This window comes from Herpailurus yagouaroundi, unplaced genomic scaffold (genome assembly GCF_014898765.1).
Source record: "Herpailurus yagouaroundi ecotype Mexico unplaced genomic scaffold, PumYag 29, whole genome shotgun sequence".
Taxonomy (NCBI): Eukaryota; Metazoa; Chordata; class Mammalia; order Carnivora; family Felidae; genus Herpailurus; species Herpailurus yagouaroundi.
The window spans coordinates 63,274,272-63,295,329 of NW_024412377.1; the positions used below are offsets into that span (position 1 = coordinate 63,274,272).

The following is a 21,058-nucleotide window of genomic DNA, read 5'->3' on the forward strand; positions in this document are numbered from 1 at the left end:
CCCTGCTTGCTGTCAGTTTGTCAACAACTCGGACTGAGCCTCTCTGTCCCCGGCTGTGTGGACGCTGGGGGAGACAACAGGAGACATCTGCTGCTGCTTCCAGGCAGGGTGGAGGGCCGGCTCCCAGGAGGCTGTTTATTTCAGATGAGGAATTTTGCTGGCGATTAGGCCAGGTTGCCGCTGGGACAACACAAGCGTGTTGGTGATGGTGTGGGCAGGCAGGCTTCTTACGGGCGTGGCCACTTGTGCTCACACGCGCGCGCACGCACACACACGCTAGCATGTGCCGACACGCGTGCACCCATACCCTCACACGCACACACGTGCGTTACGGGCACACGTGCCCCCTGCACGCACACTCACGTGCACACCACCCAGGCACACACACGTGGACACACACTCGCCACATAGCTCCTTTATCAAGCAGGCAAACGTAAGCATCGAACACCCTGTTTATGGAAACAATAAAGCTGGCAGAAGTTAATGAACTAAATGGGCCAACGGAAAATTGCGTCCTTTTCTCTCTACTGCTTATCTGTTACTAACGCTTTATCTCTTTCTCTCTCTATTTCTCATTCTGCTTTGAGAAGAGAGGCCGCTTCTTCCTCTTACTCGGGCATTGAAAGCTGCCCTTGGATGTGATTCTCGGCCCTCTGAGCAGAACGAAAACACTCTCTCGGTCTTCTCCGGACGCGATGTTATTTTATGGCACCTGAAATCAGGCTGTCTGGGCTCGTAGGCCAACTCTGGTACTTATTGGCTGTACCACCTGGGGAAAGTTACCTAACTTTCTGTGCCTCAGTGTCCTCGTCTGTAAAACGGGGTAATAATAGCCCTGCCTTTTTGGGGGCATTGTGAGAATTAGTAAATGCTGAGCCCAGTGCTTGGCACGTGGGAAGTATCTGTTTAATACTGATGATTATTAGTTTGCCCCTGGCCCTGACTGTTCTCTGGAGAGACTCTTGGCTGTCTTGGGCTTCCAGCCTCTTGCACTCAACTATGCAAGTGTTTGTGTCTTTCCTTTCCATGTGAGCTGGAGAAGAAGGAACCGGCAAGGTCAGACACAGACTCCATGATTTCTTTCTTTAATCCGTGGGCTTCTGTCTACCTGACTGTCTCCGTTTGTACCCTTTGGAGCTATAGTTGGGATTATTTCTAATTTGCTTCACATGGTTCCTTAGCAACACTCACTAATATAGGATTAGGAACAAAAATACTTTTGGTGAGAATTTCAAGGATCTTAATGTATTATAGACTGTTGCTTTAAAAAAATAATTACTCTGATTTCCCCTTCCTTATTTTAAAATTCATTGTAAAATACTTAGTCTACCCAGATAATCAGAAAGAATAAAAATCACCCTGCTGGCAGCATCTTTGTGTATATTTTTCCAGTTTGAAAAGTATATATACGCATGTATCTGTCGAAATGGCAATTGTACACGTCCTTTTCGTGAATAGGACATTTCACAATGCCCATCTGCCCACGATGTTTTGAAAGTGAGTTTTGAAAGAACATGTTCTTTCCAATCGGATGAAGTGTGGCTTCTCCAGGAAGAACGTGGCCCATGTGTACACCCTCCGTGGAGAAGAAGTGGGTGTGTGATGGCATATCGAGCTGGATGGGCTGCTAGGTGGTCTCAGGGGCACCCCAGCAGGGCACGCCTGTGGGAGGATGCAGTTAGGCTGTGAGCGGGAGAAACCTCTCTCTCTCTATGTTGATTTGTCTCCTGCAGCCAGAGTTGGCTTTCAGCTCAGGTGCAAGGGAATGGATGGACAGCCTGCGGTCATTCTCAACTACAGGCACCAGTGCACCTGCAGGGAAATGTGAACCCACTGGCACCTGGATGAGGAGCAGAGGGGTGCAGGGCTCACCTTTCAGGGAGGCAGGCAGAGGTGAAGCACACAGACACTAGAACCGGACTACCTGCGTTTAAGTCCCACCGAGGTTACTCGTTAGCCTTGTGCAGTTGGGCACGTTGCTTACGCCTTCTCTGTGCCTCGGATTTCTCATCCACAAAATAGATGTCGTGGTATCTATTTCACAATGTAGTCATATGGATTAAGTTAATATGGGCATAAAAACATCTTTAAAACAGCAATGGTGAGTTGAGTCTTGCCTCAGCACCCCTCTGATCTCTTCGGCTTTCTTCTCCCACTTTTAAGGACCCAGTTACTTTGGGCCCACCTGGGATAATCCAGGAGAATCTCTTTATTTTAAGGTCAGCTGATCAACAACCTTAATTGCCCTTTGCTGTGTAGGGTGACATAGCCACAAATTCTGGGGATTAGGGTGTGGAGTCTTTGGGGGCCAATATTCTACCTCATCTATTGTCTTGAACAATTCCTTACATCTCCTACAGTGATTCATCTGGAATGATGTGTTCAGAGCACATCTCCGTCCCCAGATGAACTCCTCAAAGACTGGAATTGTGTCTTGTTCTTATCGGAGTTCTCCATGACCTGATCTTCAGACCTGGGTTATTGGTACCTCTGCAGGTGTGGGAGAACTTTCCAAGGGGATGTGGGTAAAGGTAGTTTTAAAGGGACCCATTTAAGAATGTACCTGCTATGGAAGCCAGCTTTCCATTTCTCCTCCTCTTTCCAGATCCTTTTTTCTCACTTTGACAAAGAAAGACTGAGCCCTCCCCCACCCCGAAATGCCAGATAGTGACATTCAAAATACTGGTGTCCATGAAGCCTCTGCATGTCTCGTCATTCTGATTAAGACATGTATTTTTGGGGCACCTGGGTGGCTAAATCGGTGAAGCGTCCAGCTTCGGCTCTGGTCTTGATCTCACGGTTGTGGGTTTGAGCCCCGCGTTGGGCTCTCAGCTGTCAGCACGGAGCCCGCTTCCGGTTCTGTGTCCCCCTCTCTCTCTGCCCCTCCCCCTTTCACATGCACTCTCAAAATAAATAAACATGAAAAAGACACATATTTTCAATTAATTGTATGTATGTATGTAACACATATACAGTTGCACCTGTCACGTACCTATATTGACTTGATCAGACATGTACAAGTAATAATTGCAGTGATAGCTGGCCAGAGGAAGAATTTCCAACACTCAGGGATCAATTGTGGGAAAGAAAAAGTAAGGTGGAATTTCAGTTTATACGCATTTTTTTTCTTCCAGAGAATTATGATAAGGTGAATAATAAAAGACTTTCTGGCACAAAAATTATATGACAATAAAATTCAGTGAGGAAAAATAAATATGCTTTCAAAGAGGAGAAAGGAAAAGCTGTAAGCTTTTCCGACTCATAAAGAAGAGTTTGTTTATGTATTTTTTAAAATAACTGATGGTGAGTATCAGATTGCTATGGCATTTAAATTCCATTGGGGACATTTAAGAGAGTGACGTAATGGTTTTATATTCATAAAATGTCAATATTTACAATACAGTAGGAATCACAGCCTTTGCCTTATTTAAATGTATGATAAAAATTTTAGATGTTAACCAAAACTGTGCAGGGGCCTATGTCCTATATCAGAATTCTTTTAGGAGTCATAGGAGCTTGAATGTTTGAAGACCGTCTGCTTTTGGCACCTTACACGTAGTCGTGGTTCAAACGTGTTTGCTTTTGAGGAGGGATTTAAGTGAAGTTTGTAAACCATTAGAAAGGATAAGATTTAAGGTGGTCTTACAAGCTTTGAATGAGAGAGTTCGAACAGATACGCGTCTCTGCTGGATGGCTCCAGTGTGCACCTCTCAGCAGCTCGGGAACATCTTTGGCGTCTCTTGTGTGTTTCATTCCCTGCCCCCCGCCCCCCCCCAGCCAGTTCTTCTATTCTCTGACACCAGTTGGGCATCTTGTCCTTCACTTCAGTGCTGACACCAGTTACCCCGCACGGCTGACACAGACCCTGAAGGTTGACTCAGTCCTCCAGCACTGCCCCCACGCCAGGTGCCAGGTGCAGGCGGGGTCCCCGGGCTACCTGCACTTCTGCCTGTCCAACTACAGATGTGGGGGGTTTCACCACCTTCACGCCCCTCCAGTTTGATAATTTGTTAGAATGACTCACAGGAGCCAAGGAAGTGCTGTACTTGGGTTATAGTCTTATTTTAAAGGACACAAAAGTCAGGAACCGCCAGATGGAAGAGAAGCACAGGGCAAAACTGGCAGGGGGTGTGGGCAGGGGGTCTCCATGTCCTTTTTGTGGTACCACCCTCCCAGCACGTCCATATGTCCACCGATCTGGGAGCTCCCCTAGCCCTGTGTTTCAGAATTTTTAGCCAAGTTTCCTTACAGAGGCACGATTGCTTAAATCACAGGCGGTTGTTGATTGAGCTCAGTCCGTGGTCACTCTCCCCTCCCCAGAGGTGGGGCTGGGCAGGGGGAGGTGCGTTCCTGGGCATCAGGCTGCTATCCTGCGGCTCCTGGGGGGGCCTGCCAAAGGTCACGTCATTAGCATACGCGCAGGAGTGGGTCAGAGGGGCTCCTGAGGAATAACAGAAGACTTTCCATCACTCACAGAATTCCACATTTTAGGAGCTCCATGCCAGCAACCCAGGGCAAAAACCAAATATGTATGTTTTTATTATAACACAGTGGGATTCTAGGAAATCATTGATTTCCTTTCTTAGTTTGGCAAGTTGGGGATTAGCTTAAGGGAGCAGGGGCAAGTGTGACCTTACGGCCTTTGCCAAGTCTTGGAGGAATAGCACTCGGGAAGGAGGTTTAGGGCTCTTGTTAGAGATTTTAGTTGTTCATTTTACCAGCCAGCCAATCAGCCAGCCAACCAACCAACCAACCCACCAACTTTATAGCATGCTAAGTCCTCAACTAGGAGCCTAGGAGCACAGGAGCCCAGGAGCCTGGAAGTGGTGGTCTGGGGGAGGCAGAGAGTACAAAGTTGAATTAAGCACAGTTCCTGCCCTGGAGGTTCCTGCCTTGCCAAGCTTTTCTTGGGGACCATGTCTTTCTGCTTTCCTTTACCCTTTCTTAGGATCGTGTTTCACTGATAGGACAGGCTTCTGGTGGAAAGGAATTCTGCACACCAGAGACACTGGGGAACAGGATCTCCAATGGGGAAGCCCTTGCTCCCCCTGCACGATTCCTGTGCCCTCCCTCACCTATGCTCCGGGTTGTCTTAGTCTCCTGAATCCTCATTAGCAGGAATGCGTCCATTTTTAGGAGTGATGAGTGGATGGAAAAATGTCACCAATCACTCATGACAGATGTCGCCAAAGCTTAATTAAGACCAGACAGTTTCAGCTCAGCGACTTTGTAGATGATGTCGGAAGAATGCTGGATCACAGAGCCAAGATTCAGGGTCCCAGCAAGATTCTGTAAGCAGTCTGTCTCACCTTTGTGGAAAGAAGCTCGCTCTGCAGTGTAGGGAATGCTACTTGTTTAAGATGCGGTTTCTGCCCTCATGGAGGTTATAATTACAAATTAAAAAATTTGTACATGAAAAGAAATAAGATGAAGCATGAAATTGTATTCACACTGCCTCTCTAGAGGGGAGTGGGAAGTGGAGAGAAAGGGAGAGAGACAGACATAGGATTTTGGATTCTGTCCCTGGTCGCTCAGCCTCTCCCCCCTCTTTCTGCTCAGGGAGACTGCGCGTCTGCCGAATGGGTCCTGGAAGAGGGTGTAGGGGGGGTGAAGACATCAAGAACCTTAGGCTGGGGTTTCGGGAGAGATTCTAATGGGGAATTAGCCAAGGCTGGGCTGGAGAGGGAAACTGGCAAGGAGAGTGTGGTAGGAGGCATGAGAACCGAGGAGGGGAGCAGTGGGGAAAGGGTTTAAATGTTGGTGTGGACTGTGAATTACATCCCTTTTGAGCTTCTAGAAGATTGCAGTGATTTTTCTGGAAAGGTTGGAATGCCTTTGGATTATTTTTGGTCTCTAGACTGCACTTCCTAAAACGTGCAATAAGACAGATACTGGGCAATACGATATGCAGAGTAACTCCCAATTTAAACTGAGGCCAGCTACGCTATTGGAAAATATCCTGAGGGTGCAATGTAAATCTAATCATGCTACTCTTAGGCTTAAAACCGTTCAGCAGCTTTCGTTTGCCCTAGAAGTGAAATCTCATCTCCTTACTGTGGCTTCAGAATAGGCCTCTGCCCACCCCTCCCAGGACAACTCGGGCCATTTTACTCACTCTGCTCTGGCCACGCTGGCCTTTCAGTTTCTGGGGCACTGTAAACTCAGCCTCTGCAGGGCTTTTGCACAGAGTGTACTCTCAGGCAGCAGTGCCTTGGTCCCTATTTCCACTTCTCTACTCTGCACAGTATGTTCTTCCTTATTCTTCAACTCTTGGCTTCAATCTCACCACCTAAAAGGCCCTCCCTCACTCCCCTCTGATCTAAAAGAAGTTACCTCGTGATTATTTCTCACGGTGCAGTGGGTTGAATGGTAGCCCCCGAAAGGTAGGTCCTGGAAACTGTGAATGCAACCCTATTTGGAAAAAGGGCCTTTGAGGATGTAATTAAGTTAAGGATCTCAAAATGATATCATCCTGTATTATCTGGGTGGGTCCTAAATCCCAAGTGCCCTTATAGGAGACAAACAGAGGAGAGACGCAGAGGGAGAAGACGAGAAGGCATGAGGCCATGTGACCATAGAGACCCTTTGCCAGAAGTGCCGTGAGCCAAAGAACACCTGTGGCCACCCCGAGATGAAAGAGGTAAGAGTGATTCTTCCCGAGAGCCTTTGGTGGGAGCGTGGCCCTGCAGACACTTTGCTTTCAGACTCCCGGCCTCTAGCACCGTGAGAGAATCAGTTTCTGTCACGGCACTTTGTCACAGCAGCCATGGGAAGCCCATACCCACAACATCCTGTTCTTTTCCTTCATATTGTTTATGCCGACTTAATTTCACCTCGCGGACTTGACGATCTGTTTATTACCTACCTGCAGCTCCCCCTCAACACTGCACCTGACATGGTCAGGTGTACTGTTCCTCACTGTATTTGCAGTGCCTGGCACAAGCAGATGCCAAAGAGACATTTATCGAACGAATGAAGACAAATAGCACATCTCACTTAGAATCGTTGAGGAAAGCATCTCCTTCTTGGAGAACCGCAGGCTCACTGAGGGTGGGAATGTGTGCTTCTCTAGTGCTTGACGTCACCTGACTTGCAGGTAAGGGCTGCAAGGGGTGTAACCATTCCCTCTGAAGTTGAGCCCGCTTTTAATTTGCCTTGCTAATCCTTTCTTTATGGAAAGGGAGGCAGTCGGCTTCCCAGTGGTCCCTGTCTAAACGACCCCGGACACCAGTGTGAGACGGGGGCAGCCTAGCTCTGAGCGTGGAGGTGAAGTGCAGGGGGCCTGGGCACATCAGGTTCCAGCGGGATTCAGTGCCGAAGAAAACACATTCTTTGAAGAGAAGGGTAATTGCTGAAGGCTTTGTCCAATGTTGAGGCAGAGGGGATGGACCATTTGAACTGGTTTAGTATTCATGATAATATATGGTTCAGGACTCAATAAAAGGGTATAATTCTATTGAGGGATTCCACTGAGCTCATAAACCGCCGGAGTGTGGCTCGTCAGCAGAATGCAGAGATTGGGTTACCACGGAGCTTGTCAACAGGGACCACTCAGGGCTGTTGATCACTCCCAAGGAAGGATTATCATGGGACTCCTCTGGACTGCATGCCTAGAAAAAGCAGTGCCCAAATAGTTTAGTTAAATTCTGTGTGTGTCTGTGGTCCCAAAGTATACCAAGGATCGCAGTGGAACAAATGGTTTCATTACGTGGTATTTGTTAATGAAACTTATGCACAAAATTTTTTGTCTCTAAGGTCGCCATAAATGAGAAAGGGGGTATTTCCTGGAACTGTGGGTGAAACGACCTTTACCTTTATTCGGAATCATGACAGTGAATGTGAAAGTGGCATGGTATCGGGTAATAGGGAGTAGTGGGGACCACGGTCAGGTAGAAAGTACGTGTCTAGCTTAGACCTGGGGTTTGCCAAACAAGCCATCTCTGAAGCCAGTGTGAGGTATTAGTTTACATGTTTATCTTTCCTGTCGACCAAGGGTTCACAAACTACAGCCCGGGGGTCCAATCTGGCCTGCCTCTTGTTTTTGTAAATAAAGTTTTATTGGAACACAGCCATACCCATTTTTTTGTGTACCGTCTATATTTAGCACTTTTGAGCTATAGTGACAGAGCTGAGTAGTTGCACAAGATAGCAACCGGCCTTCAAAGCCCAGAATATTTATCATCTTTTTCTTTTTTTTTTTTTTTTACAGAAAAAATGAGCCAATTCTTGCATTAGACTATGTGCTTCTTGAGGGCAGCTTGGCACATATTTTAAACTAAAAAATTATTTGTTTATTTTGAAGAAGAGGTGTTCTATTTTCTATGGCAGGTATGCTGGGTTGTTTGCCCAACAGCCATGCCCCCTTCTTTGCTAACAGAGGCAGCCATGAGCTTTAGGGGTAGTGGATGGGCTTCTCCCTAGCCCCCAGAGGGTGAACTTTGATTAGTTCAAGCCAACTGTGGTTATCCCCTCCTCTTCCTAGTTCTATGGTTTAGGCATTGGCCTGTGATGGGATTGTGGCCAATGAGATGTGGGGAAACACAGGCTTCCCCCACGATGGAAGTCTGCTGGGGGTTTCGGAGAAGGTAGGTGTAAGGGATGGTTTCACATTCTTAAAAAGGGACCCAAGGAGTGCCATGTTCCCTTCCTTTGCCTTTGGACCTTCTTGAGGGAGGCTGGTGCTTACACCGGCTGTAGCATCTTGGTACCGGCCAAAGCCAAAAGCCAAAGGTGAGGATCGCAGGGTGAAAATAGTGTGTGGGTTCTCAACGCATAATGAAAACCAAATGAACCAATCCAGGATCTGTCCTACTTTGCATGCACATATGTACGTGTGTGTGTGTGTGTGTGTGTGTATGTGTGTGTGTGTGTGTGTGTGTGTAAATGTCTTTCTTGCTTATTCACTTTCAATTGGGTTGATCCAAAAACGAACATCCTAAAAAATTACAAATGTTACGTTGTTGGACCTGCCTACTCTTTCTTTGGGATTTCTAACTTTCAAGTCTGTCTACTAGGAAAGGTTCCTGTAGATTTTATGAAAATGTTCTTGTGATGTTGTTTTATTTTTCATTTAGAACCTTACTCCATCGGGAATTCATTTTTTTATATGGTACAAAGTAAAGGTTTTTTGTTTTTTGTCTGGATGGAGAAATATATTTTTTTGAGTGTATATTAGTGAATAAAATCCAGTGTGCTTATTGAAGTTTCATAAAGATGGTATGTTATTTTCTAAACTGGAAACTTATATGACAAGACCGGTTTCTCATAGATACCTTCTTAGAAAATGGCTAACTTGGGGCACCTGGGTGGCTCAGTTGGTTGAGCGTCTGACTTCGGCTCAGGTCATGATCTCACAGCTCGTGAGTTTGAGCCCCACGTCCGGCTCTGTGCTGACAGCTCAGAGCCTGGAGCCTGCTTCGAATTCTGTGTCTCCCTCTCTCTCTCTGCCCCTAACCCACTCGCATTCTGTCTCTGTCTCTCTCAAAAATAAATAAACATTAAAAAAAAATTAAAAAAAAAGAAAATGGCTAACTTAATTGATGCATTTAAGGATGATACTGCTGTAACTAGAGTATTTGTGAATTCCTAACAAATAACTTAGAGAAACCGAAGATCTTTGCCAGAAGTTATCAGTTTTAAGACAAACTATATCATATAAGGGAAACACCAGCCCTGTTAAGTATATCTAATCTGGCCCATCCCAAGGAAAGATATTGGGTTATTTCCTGGTGCTGATTAGGAATGTTGAAAGAAAGAAGTCAGAGTGAAAATTTATCAGCATCTTGCACTGACTCGAAGGAAACAGTTGGATTTTGAACTGCAGAAGACCCTCATATCTGAAGATAATTGGTGCTGCGAAACAGCATTTCAAGTAAATTCGCTCAAAATAGAGGCTAACGTTTACTGAATCCAAAACATGCAAGCCAACAAAAACCCCTTGACCGGTCAATGAATTCAAACAATAACTAGAAGATATTTGCAATACACAAAACCAAAGATTAGTATCAAGAATGTAAAAAGGATACCTGCAAATCAACAAGAACAGGAACTAGAAATGTGGGCAAAGATTGCAAACAGACTTTTTAGAAGAGAGAGCACAAGAAGCCGATACGTTTGTGAATTCTTACTTGTATTGTTAGGCTCAGGTAAATTCCGATCAAGACCTCAAGGAGATTTCCCCCTCCTGCCCATTTAATTGGGGAAGATGTACCTACCATACACTTAACCAAATTTAGTTTATAATTGCCACTGTGCACTGACTCTTAGGACATGCAAAGTAAGAGTCAAATGTTGATTTTTTTTTTTTTTTTGGATGTAACGTTTTTAAGACCATAAGATGTACAATTTTTTTTTTTTTTTAAATTGGAAGATAGCAGTTTATAAGAGTCGTCTTATAACAAGGACGGGTGTTGACAAAAATATTTGAGGACATCAAGTTCTGATGTTTAAATCATTCTTTTTAAAAACTTATTTTAGCATCATCCCTTGCAGACTTTTCCTTTTGAGTTATAGCCGGGCTAACTTTGGCCAGATCCTCCTTTGCCAACAGCCCCGCATTTGATTTAAGCAGCTGTCCACCATCACTCTTCTGGAATTCATGGCTTTCTGCATCTTTGTCAGTGTCGCTTTGCAATCGGTTGGCAGCGAAATGAGGTGGCATTGTAAGGCCTTTGCAGTTTCCCTGGGAGACTGACAAAGAATTTGACTTAACCATTGATAAGATTGGGAGGGTGGGAGAAGGTTGGCAGCCGGAGTGGTTTACAGTGGCTTTTGTCTTTCCAGCAATCATTTCCCCCTTTTTGGAAATAGCACCCTGATTTTCATGGGGAGACTTACAGTCTCCCAGCTCCTAGTCCATATGGCTTGACTGAAGCTGCTCCTACCTTTAACTCCAGGGATGAGCATGTGCCTCAGGCCTGGCCAGTCAGAACACTGACATTGCCCTGGGCACATTGGTTGGTTCAGGGATGGGCATGTGACTGAAACCAGACCAATGAAATTCTTTTCAGTGACTTAAAAAACATTTTTTAAAATGTTTATTTATTTTTGAGAGAGAGAGAGAGCATGAGCAGGGAAGGGACAGAGATAGAGGGAGACACAGAATCCGAAGCAGGCTCCAGGCTCCGAGCCGTCAGCACAGAGCTCAATGCAGGGCTCAAACTCATGAACTGCAAGATCATGACCTGAGCCAAAGCTGGATGCTTAACCAACTGAGCCACCCAGGCGCCCCTCCATTCGGGGACTTTGGATGGAACCTTTGGAAAAGAGGGTGTTCCTTTCTCCTAGGTTGCTCAGCTGCTGGAGTATAAGCCTCCACATGCTCTGACCACTTTGCTGCCACTCGGAGAAAGCAGATCTGAGAACAGAGCCAACAAAAAGCAGAATGCTGTCACAGAGGCAGATAGTTTCTTCTTGACATTTTTTTGGGAACTTCAAGAGGTTTTCATTTCTATTTTTCATGTTAAGTTGTATGAGTCGGATTTCTTTCACTGGCCCTCAAGAGAAGCTGGTGGACACACAGGATGGCAGAATTTGGATTAGAGCACACATTTCTTAGTCCTAGTTCACCGCTTTCTCCACTGCACTTGGGTGCTTCCCCCAGAGTCCCTTGTTCAGTTTACACAGTTTCTGGATTTGTGGTCTAGTGAGAGGTGATGTTATCACATATGGAAGAAATTGCCGTCTATGCTGAGGGAACCCTTCCCACATCAGCCCAGCCAGTTATCTGGGAACACATTTGTTTCATGGAATCGTGGACCACACTTCACTCCCCCTTGGCAGGCTCATGTAATACCTTCAGAATGAGACTGTATAGTAGAAAGTTACCGGGAACCAGAGCTGGCATGGAAAAATGTAGGCCTTTGAAGAAGTTTAGAGGAAGTGGTGTTTGGGTCCCACTTCAGCTGACATGTGCTCAGTAAGAATCAGGGAAACATGATGTGTTTTTTTTTTTTTTTTTTCCTCTTCTTCTGGCACAGATTCTGTGCCACTAAACATGGCCCAAAATGATAATTGTAGGTTTGGAAAGAAAATAAGCCATTTGACAGAAGACCAGCTGCTTCCGTCATACGAAGTGCTGAAGAGTAAAGTGTATGACATTAGAGTGTATGTATCAGACAGGTTAGGCTAGGTTTTGCTGCCGTAACAAAGAACCCCTAAATCCCAGGGGCTTTTTTTTTTTTTTTTTAATTTTTTTTTCAATGTTTATTTATTTTTGGGACAGAGAGAGACAGAGCATGAATGGGGGAAGGGCAGAGAGAGAGGGAGACACAGAATCGGAAACAGGCTCCAGGCTCTGAGCCATCAGCCCAGAGCCTGACGCGGGGCTCGAACTCACAGACCGCGAGATCGTGACCTGGCTGAAGTCGGACGCTTAACCGACTGCGCCACCCAGGCGCCCCCCAGGGGCTTTTAACAACAAAGGTTTATTTCTTTCTCACACTACACGTCCATCGTGGGTTGGCAAGGGCACCCAGGCTGCTGGAGAAGCCACCCTCATCTTCAGTATGGTCAGTCACCGTCCCAGATGGGAAGAGAACAATTAATTAAAGGACATGTGTCACGTTCACTCAAATCATGGGCCAGACCTAGGCTCCACCCAACCATCAGGGGACCAGGAAGTACAATCCGTGTGTTCAAAGGGGAGAACTGGAAATAATTGGGTGAACAGCACTAATGATGTCCATGGTAGCTAAATTCCAGCCTTGTCTTTGCTGGATGGGGGGAAGAGAATGTTGAGAGGGAATAAAAAGGGTTCCAGTCCTGTGGAGGTAGGTGAGGGGAGGGTGGGGGATGCTGGGGTGGAATGAGCAGGCCTCAGGGTCATGTGAGTGTGGGATATGGTCTGCTGAACCTTAAGTTACCATTTGTTGCTTAAAAATACAGCATTTCACACCTCACCCCAGACTGGGCTGAATTAGAATCTGCATTTTAACAAGAGTCCCCAGGCAATTTGTATGCACAGAGTTTGAAAAGTCTGACATGGGTAATAACTGGGAGTATTTTAGGTGGCATATGGACATATTTTGTCTTGGTAAGTATTAAAGGCATATTTGTTTTGATAATAGTTGATAGTTATTTGTATTATTACGTTCTTTCCATGCCTTCACCCCAGCCACCCCTGCCCTCGCCCAGCTCCCTGTCTGCTCACAGAGCCACCTGTGACCAGCCTCCTAGTAGTCACAGGTAGGAGGGGACAGGAAAAAGACACACCTGGGGTCTGCTCATGGAAAGGGAAACGGCCATTCAAGTTCAAACTATCTGGATGGGAGGGGAATTTATCTGGAAATATTCAGCCTAATAAATAATTAGGAGGATCCTGAATCATCTAGCCAGTTTCCTCATTTTCCTAGTCACTGTGTTTGCACATATGTGTATAGAGTCTCAAAATTCTCTCCATTAAAGGTTATCAAACTAAAATAGAAAATCTCAAATGAAAGCAATGATGTGCTAGATATTCCTCTGCTAGTTTCCCCTTCTAAGCTGATCCATTAAACGGGGCGCCTGGGTGGCGCAGTCGGTTAAGCGTCCGACTTCAGCCAGGTCACGATCTCGCGGTCTGTGAGTTCGAGCCCCGCGTCGGGCTCTGGGCTGATGGCTCAGAGCCTGGAGCCTGTTTCCGATTCTATGTCTCCCTCTCTCTCTGCCCCTCCCCCGTTCATGCTCTGTCTCTCTCTGTCCCAAAAATAAATAAACGTTGAAAAAAATTAAAAAAAAAATAAGCTGATCCATTAAAGACAGCGTCTGAGTCTTTAATGGTGGATCATGGAACTACATAAGTTGTTGCCTTTTTTTTTATTATCCTTAATGTGGTATTGTGGCCCCCCCCCCCCCCGCAAAAGACCATGTCCTGATCCCCTAAACCCGTGACTATGTTACATTACGTGGCAAAAATGACTTCGTAGGTGTGATTGAGAATCTTGAGATGGGAAGATTATCCTAGTTTATCGAGATGGGCCCAGGAGACACAAAGATTCTTATAAGAGGGAGGCAAGGGTCAAAGGCAGAGAGATGTGATAGTGGGAGCAGATGTTGCTGTACTGGCTTTGAAGGCAGAAGAAGAGGCCACTAGCCAAGAAATGCAGGAAGCCTCTAGAAGCCGGAAAAGACAAGAAAACAGATTTTCCCCTTAGAGCCTCCAGAAGGAACACAGATTTGATGACACCTTGATTTTAGCCACGTAAGACTCAATTTGGACTTCTGCCTTCCAGTATTTCTAGATAAGACATTTGGATTATGTTAAGCCCCCAAATTTGTGGTGCTTTGTTAGAGTGGCAAGAGGAAGGCAGTCCACCTCAACCTCCACTGCAGGGGCAGGGGAGTGGATGCAGACTGTAGCAGCCCATGGGGACAGCCACAGGGCCACCTTCTCAATTGAGACCCACAGATGGCCAGTATCCCATGAGCCAAGCTCCCACTCCCACCCGCACAAAAAAAAACCCCGTGCAGTCAAGTGCTCCTCACAAGGAAAATTCACTTTAGTACATATGCCCATTTTAATACTGTAGATGCCCATCTAGGTGATGGACAGGCTGGGCCAAAACATATCTCCTTTTCAAAGATCCTGTTAGCAAAAAATAACCTTTTAAATCACTGCCACAGTGATGTCCAATGTGACAAGTTGGCCCTGGCTGAGGGTGGAGGAGGGGGGGTCCCATGTTCCCACCCCAAATCTAAGTAGGATTTTGTGCGTTCAGAGAGAAGTATGTATGGTGGCTTCCTCAGAATTCCCCCAATTCTCCTCGTCCCACTTTGCATTTTATTTTTAAATTTTAACAATGTGTGTGTGTGTGTGTGTGTGTGTGTGTGTGTGTGTGTGTTTTCCCATGCACCCAGAGGCTGAAGGTCATTTATTTCCTGCTTTCCAACAATAGTATTAGATTCATTTGAAATTAACTCACACATCCTACTTTTGTTCCTTGCAGTATACCAAGCAAAGTGGTGTGCTGGGGCTTTTTCCACTCAGAGATCCAAGTTTGTTTTCCCACTGTGTCCCTCTCAGTTGTGTGACTTTGAGTAAGTCACCCTAGTGCCCAGAGCCTTGTTTCCTCATCTGTGAAATGGGAGGGTCAGTTCCAAATTCTAAGGGCTGCTGTGAGGATTAAGTTAGTAAAGAACCCATAGAGAAAGCCCCCACATCAGTGTTGAGCTGATGCTGCTCAATAAATAGTAACTATTGTGATCCTTTCCTCCTAAATTACATGTGGCGATCTCATCGTGCAGTTTTAACTTAAGAGATGTGACGCTTGTTTTGAGATTTTCCCCTGGATTCCTAGGCACAGTGGTCTCTTACTGGGCCGCCCCTGCCCTCCGCTGTCCTTGTGTCCCACGGTGGGCATTGTTGGCTGAGTACCCACCATCTACTCTTCCTTCCTCCACTGCAACAGAACTGTGTTTTTGGTTTCCACTTCTCCCTGGAGGAAAATCCGAGCCCATCCCCATCCCAAGGGCCTGATTGACGTAGGATGATTCCCAGTAATTGGTTCAGGGACTTGGATTCGAACCAGAGATCATGTGGCATTGCCTCAGCAACAGTTACTGGGTCAGGATGGGTATGTAGCCAAAGCTGGAGTGAGATATGACATCCTCCCTCTCTCCCCTGATAAAACAAGTGAACAAGGTCTTCTACTGCAAGAAGTTGCTGCACAGAGACGTTCAGATAGAGCCCTGATCATACCATACCTGAAGCCCACAGCATCTCTTGACTCCCTATTACAAGAGATAGGGTGTCTTCTAATTGTTCAATCAGTTTGCCTCAGGGTCAAGCTAGAGGACTCTCCACGGAAGAAATGTTCTCCTCTATGTAAGTGGGCACGTTCTGTGCAAAAAGCACTGTTCTTCGCATTGTTCCGAGCCTACAGAGCCCCCTTTAAGGGGTTGGGGAAGGGCTGACAACTACAAGGCTAGGTGAGTTTAACAAAAAGATCTACACTAAGGATTATGCTTTCTTCTCACCAAGGGGACGAGTCCATTGAAGATGGGATGATGACAGAGCTGTGGCTTCAATGGGAAGGGACATGAGACACTAATTGACCCCATTCCACCAGAAACCTAAGTCCGCTCTGAGAAGCAGCATGGCTCTGAGAGGCCACATGGCTTGGTAGGAAGAATCATTCAGAATCCGGACTCTGATCTGGGTGTGGACCCTCATTACCCCACACCCTCGTTGTGTACCTTTGGACAGGCCATTCATTCTGTCTGACTTACCATTTATTGAATGTCTTTGAGTGCCTCTGTGTGCTGTTCTACGTGCTTTCTGTGGATTAGCCCACTTATCTTCCTGCCCACAAAGTGGGTATGTTTAACTAAGAGGGAAATGGGCTCAGAGAAAAGAATAACTCACCCAGAATCACAGAGTAGCAAGCAGTGATGCTGGGATTTGAGCCCAGACAGTGGGACACCAGGGACATATGGTCAGTTCCAACCACCATATTTACTCCCTCCAAGCTTCGGGGAAGCAGGAGCGGCTGGTTCCATCCAGCACGGAAGCTGAGGTCAAGTGCCAGGGAAGCTTTAATACTCAGCTCTTCCATTCTTTTATTTTAACGCACTTCTATAGACACTCCCAATGCTATGAAAATTTGCCCTCAGCTTTCTGTTTTGTAGCATGAAACAATCTATCTGCTAATGATCTAAGTCAGGAATGGGAGGGACACAGAAAGTTGAGCTTCCCTGCAGTTACACTTCCCCTTTTCCATTAACACCTTTAAGTAAGACCTGCATGCCCTCAGCAACAGAGAACTTGCCCTTGGAGCCCCCTGGTGAGGCTGGGAGACCAAGCTCTCTCTTTAGAGACTCTGGGTTCCCATGCGTCTCATGTGCCTGGTCAGTCCCAAGCACCATTCTGTTCTCTGGCTCTGGAGCTGACCACAGCCCCCTAGCCCCATGCCGTAGACCGGCAAACTGAGTCCCACACCTGCCAGTGAAGCCCCAGCCAGGTCAGCATCTCCAACTGGAAAACAAGACCTAGAGATGCTGGGCCCGCCCTCACCAGCTTCCGGCCAGTCATTTGATCTGGGTCCCATGTTTTCATCAAATAAATGGAATGGATGATAGAAGTCTGCCCTCCTCACACTGTGTAAGGAGGACTGTATGTGTGAAAGCACTTTGTAGACCACAAAGTGTTCTATGGATATGATGCTTGCCTGTCTAGTAGGAAGTAATATGGCCATTTCAAATTCCTTCTCCTCATTTTCCTGCATCTTGAAAAAAAGGGCAACAGAAAGTTGCCACCAGATCTGTGTAAGACCGCAGAATCACAGTGGTAAAGGTACGGGCCCTGGGGTCCCATGGCGTCAGGCCTCTGACACTCACCAGATGAGCGATGTTGGGACATCCCTGAGGCTCCAGTGCTCAGCTGCCTGGTGTGAAAAAGGAGCTGGTTGATGCCCATGTCGTGCTCGTGAGGACCCATTTTGGATTTAACGTGCTCTTTGAACATCTGTTTTGCCTGAGCGTCACCCGTCACTACCCCTTATTCTAGAAGCAACACCTTGGTTCCCCTCCGGGGTGCATCCTTACAGCACGCGTGCAGTCTTAGCGGGGTCGCCGTCCAGCACCCTGGGCCTCCTTTGCTGATGGTGCACCCCAGACCCAGTCGGGCTGTAGCCTCGCTGCTGGGAACCCGAAACCTGCGTGGTAAGAAGACAGGAGACATCGGAGCCGAAGAGGCTGACGTTCGGCTCCATGGCCGACAGACCTAGAGCTGAAGGCCTGGTTCATCTGCTTTTCCTCTCGTTCTGTGAGCTCCCCTGGAGCCTTCCAGCACCGCCATTTTTGCCTGTTGGCCGGAGTGGGTTTCTGTTGCCGGCCTCCTGAGCACCCTACCTTGATCTGAACGCTTCGCACAAGAGCTTAGCAGGTGCATACTACACGCGTAACAGATGGTAACAGATGGTAGCCCCAGGTTCGGCAGACTGTCACACACTCCTGGGACACACACGTTCCACCCCGGCACCGCCCACCCTCACCTTTCTTCCCTCCTTCATATGAATGCTGCCCTTTTTTATTCCCCTTCTACATGTTATTCATGCCTCCTCAAAGACAAGGCCCAAGGCCCAGAACTTAACCTACTATGGGCGTCGTGAGTGCGGCTCACGAATATTTCTAGTTCTCTGCCTTCCAGCACACGGTAGGGTTGCACTTTCTGGTCTCTTATGGTTGGATGAGGCCTAGTTCTGGGACGTGAGCAGTGAGTGGGAATGACGTATGTCATTTGACTGCCAGTCAATGACCCCCAGGGTTTTAATGCCCCTGGGATGCTGACCAACTATATTCGAGACAGCAGTTCCTATAGTAGCCTGGGTGCCCTTGCCAACCTACATTGGGTGTGGAGCATGAGAAAGAAATAGACCTTCGTTGTTAAAAGCTGCCGGGATTTAGGGATTCTTTGTTACTGTAGCAAAACCTAGCCTAACCTGACTAATACATACACCCACTTTCCTTTTCAGCACCTTGCCTGTGGGAAGCACTTGATAAGTATTTATCAAATGGCTTATTTTCCTCCTTAAGTCTAGAACCACTATATTGTCATTCTTATATCATTTTTGGCCTTGTTCAGTGGCATCGAATTGGATAAGACAGGAAGAAGAGAAAGAAAGCCCAGTCCTATGGCTTTGCTTCTTACTTTGAGCCACGAGGATGTAGGGCACACATCAGGAATCACTGCAGGGGAGTCATGAAGATGACAGGGTTCTCAGGTATGGATATTCACCCTGTCATTCTAGTGGGAACTCATTTAGCCAACATGTGCCGACCTGGAACTCTGTGTTGGGTGCTGTGCTAAGCGTAGGCAGGTGGGGGAAGATGTGAGTGGGAAACGCAACAATCTCAGCTCAGCACTGTTATGGGCATAAGCCAGATGGTCCAGGAGTCGAGAGTAGGAATGACTCACCCCAGTTTTGGAGATTCAGGTGACATTTGAGTCAAGTCCTTAAAGAGAGCACGGTTTACCTGGGCCAAAAACAGCTTGGGAGTAAAGCTAAGGGGACAAGCGTGTTGGGGAGATTTCTTGGTTTCCAGCTCCGCAGGTGCATTAGATAGTGAACCCCGTGGAACCATGGCATTCAGAAAATATGTGTGCGCTGGGCAGGTCATGTCTTCCAGCACTTTCTTGTTGAGGGATGGCGATATGGGCAGCTGAGGAAGCAAGTTTTCATCAAGTATTTAGAAAAGAGCAGGACTTAATCTAACATACCAGAAGGAATGGGAACAACTAAAGCCAGATTTTCCCGGTGGTGCTTGGAGGAAGGAGCCAAGAGAGTGTCAGACTGGGGCTTGGGGGTGAGGAGTACGTGAGATGGGGAAGCTCGGCATTGCCACGGTTTCAGATCTCAGGCAGAGTTGAGCCATGTGGCCTCATCACATCAGAATTGCTGTTTTAACATAGTGCTTCAACAGACTGACAGATCGTAGGAGTGAAGGTTTTGTGTCCAAAGGGGAAGCCCCTCTAATTTGGGCAGATATGGGAATACCCCCACAGTCCATCCATTTACTTGAAAGAACATATACCTTCTTCTCATCTTGTGCACGCGGTTACATTGACTTCTTGAGTTTGTGTGGCTCTGTTGAGACACAGGTTGTGTACTTTCCAGCTGGACTTGAACCTGAGAGGATATAGGCTGCTGTGGCTGCAGACATCTTGTGACCATGAGGGGAGAGTTTATCTGAGAATGGAACCACCCTAGAGGGAGGAGAGACTAGAGATAGAGACAGAGAGAGAGAGAGAGAGAGAGAGAGAGGCTGAGACTCTAGGGCCTGTCAGTGCCATTGAGTCTCTAGATCAAGCTGTACCCGAGGCTGGTACTCCGCTGGACTTTGCAGTTCTGTGAACTAAGTTTGAGCTAAAATTTTCTATCTTTGGCAAGAGTTCTAGCTGATACAAACACAGTGATGGAGGGAGAGAGGCTCGTGATATCTGTCACTTATTAAGTGTTTACTACACTCTGTCAGGGAGGTTTGGTGTTTTCTCTGTAGTTGATCGAGGCCACCTTTGCCCGCAGGCTCTTGTATGTGAGCTCCACCAGTGGGACTGTGGACGTTCAGTCTGGGAGGAAAACCCACAAGATGTTTTCACATCCATTGTCTTCCTACATTTAGAAGCTGCTGCTGATTTTCCATAGTGCAGCACAGTGATACGGGATTAATTTGGTAATTAAATGTTTGCTGCCGGGAATGAATAAATTGTCCTTCGTGGCTAGATTTTTTTCGTCTCACTTTGAATTTGGAGAAGCAAGACGCCTGCCTGTTGCGGCACTCGCTTCTGCTTTGCAACTGCGTATAATATATGCTGACAGTGTTTCCCCACTTGTATTCTCTGGGAAGATGTTATTTACTGTCCCTGATGGTAGAGGAAGAAAAATTAGGTCATCGCCTCACACACATCTTTCTTAAACCATCCCAAGCACGTGCTTCATTAGGCAGAGACGCATTTTCGGGAGAGGCGTTTTTTCCTCTGACTTTTTTCCTGACTTTTTTTTTTTTTTTTCTGTTCTAGACCAACTTTTCTCCAAGACTGCTGTGTTCTCAAATGTTTGCAGATAGCGTTCTGAAATGATGTCGGATATGTTCCTTGTTCTGTTATGAAGTACGCGACCCGCAGCCTTGGGTTCAGCTATGACATCATCAAATTTTAGAAAGTCCTCAAGTCATTTAACCTCTGACGCGTTGACTCTTGGCACCTCTTCTGTTTCTTGCCTTTGGAGGCCATCTCCAAGCTGTCCCCATGGCCTGCCCCCTCCCACCTAGGACCCTCTCCAGCATGCCCAGGGTTTTTGCCCTCCACCTGCCACACAGCACGGACGGCCGGGCTTGTGCGTGTGAACTCTTTTGAAATCTGCCGCGTCGTATACTGGTGTTTCATGGGTGACGCTTTATCAAGAGTCACTGGTCTACCTCCTTACTACCAAGTTATATCAATGTAGCGTTAAACTTTTTGTTTTCGGTTTGGGGGAAATCATTTGCAATAATTTGCTTTTTCTAAACAAACACATAGGACATCGGAATGTGTTTTTTGACTCTCAGTGTACCCTAAAATAGAGTAGAACTTTCATCCTCTCTG

The 21,058-nt window shown here is 46.7% G+C and overlaps 1 long non-coding RNA gene across 1 annotated transcript; it reads left to right on the forward strand.

The window, feature by feature from the left end:
* Positions 1-3,446: 3,446 nt before the first annotated feature.
* On the forward strand, positions 3,447-20,982 carry LOC121011193 (uncharacterized). The gene is made up of 2 exons (XR_005781532.1): positions 3,447-6,640; positions 20,495-20,982. It is a non-coding gene; the product is annotated as an uncharacterized LOC121011193 (long non-coding RNA).
* The last annotated feature ends 76 nt before the right edge of the window (positions 20,983-21,058 follow it).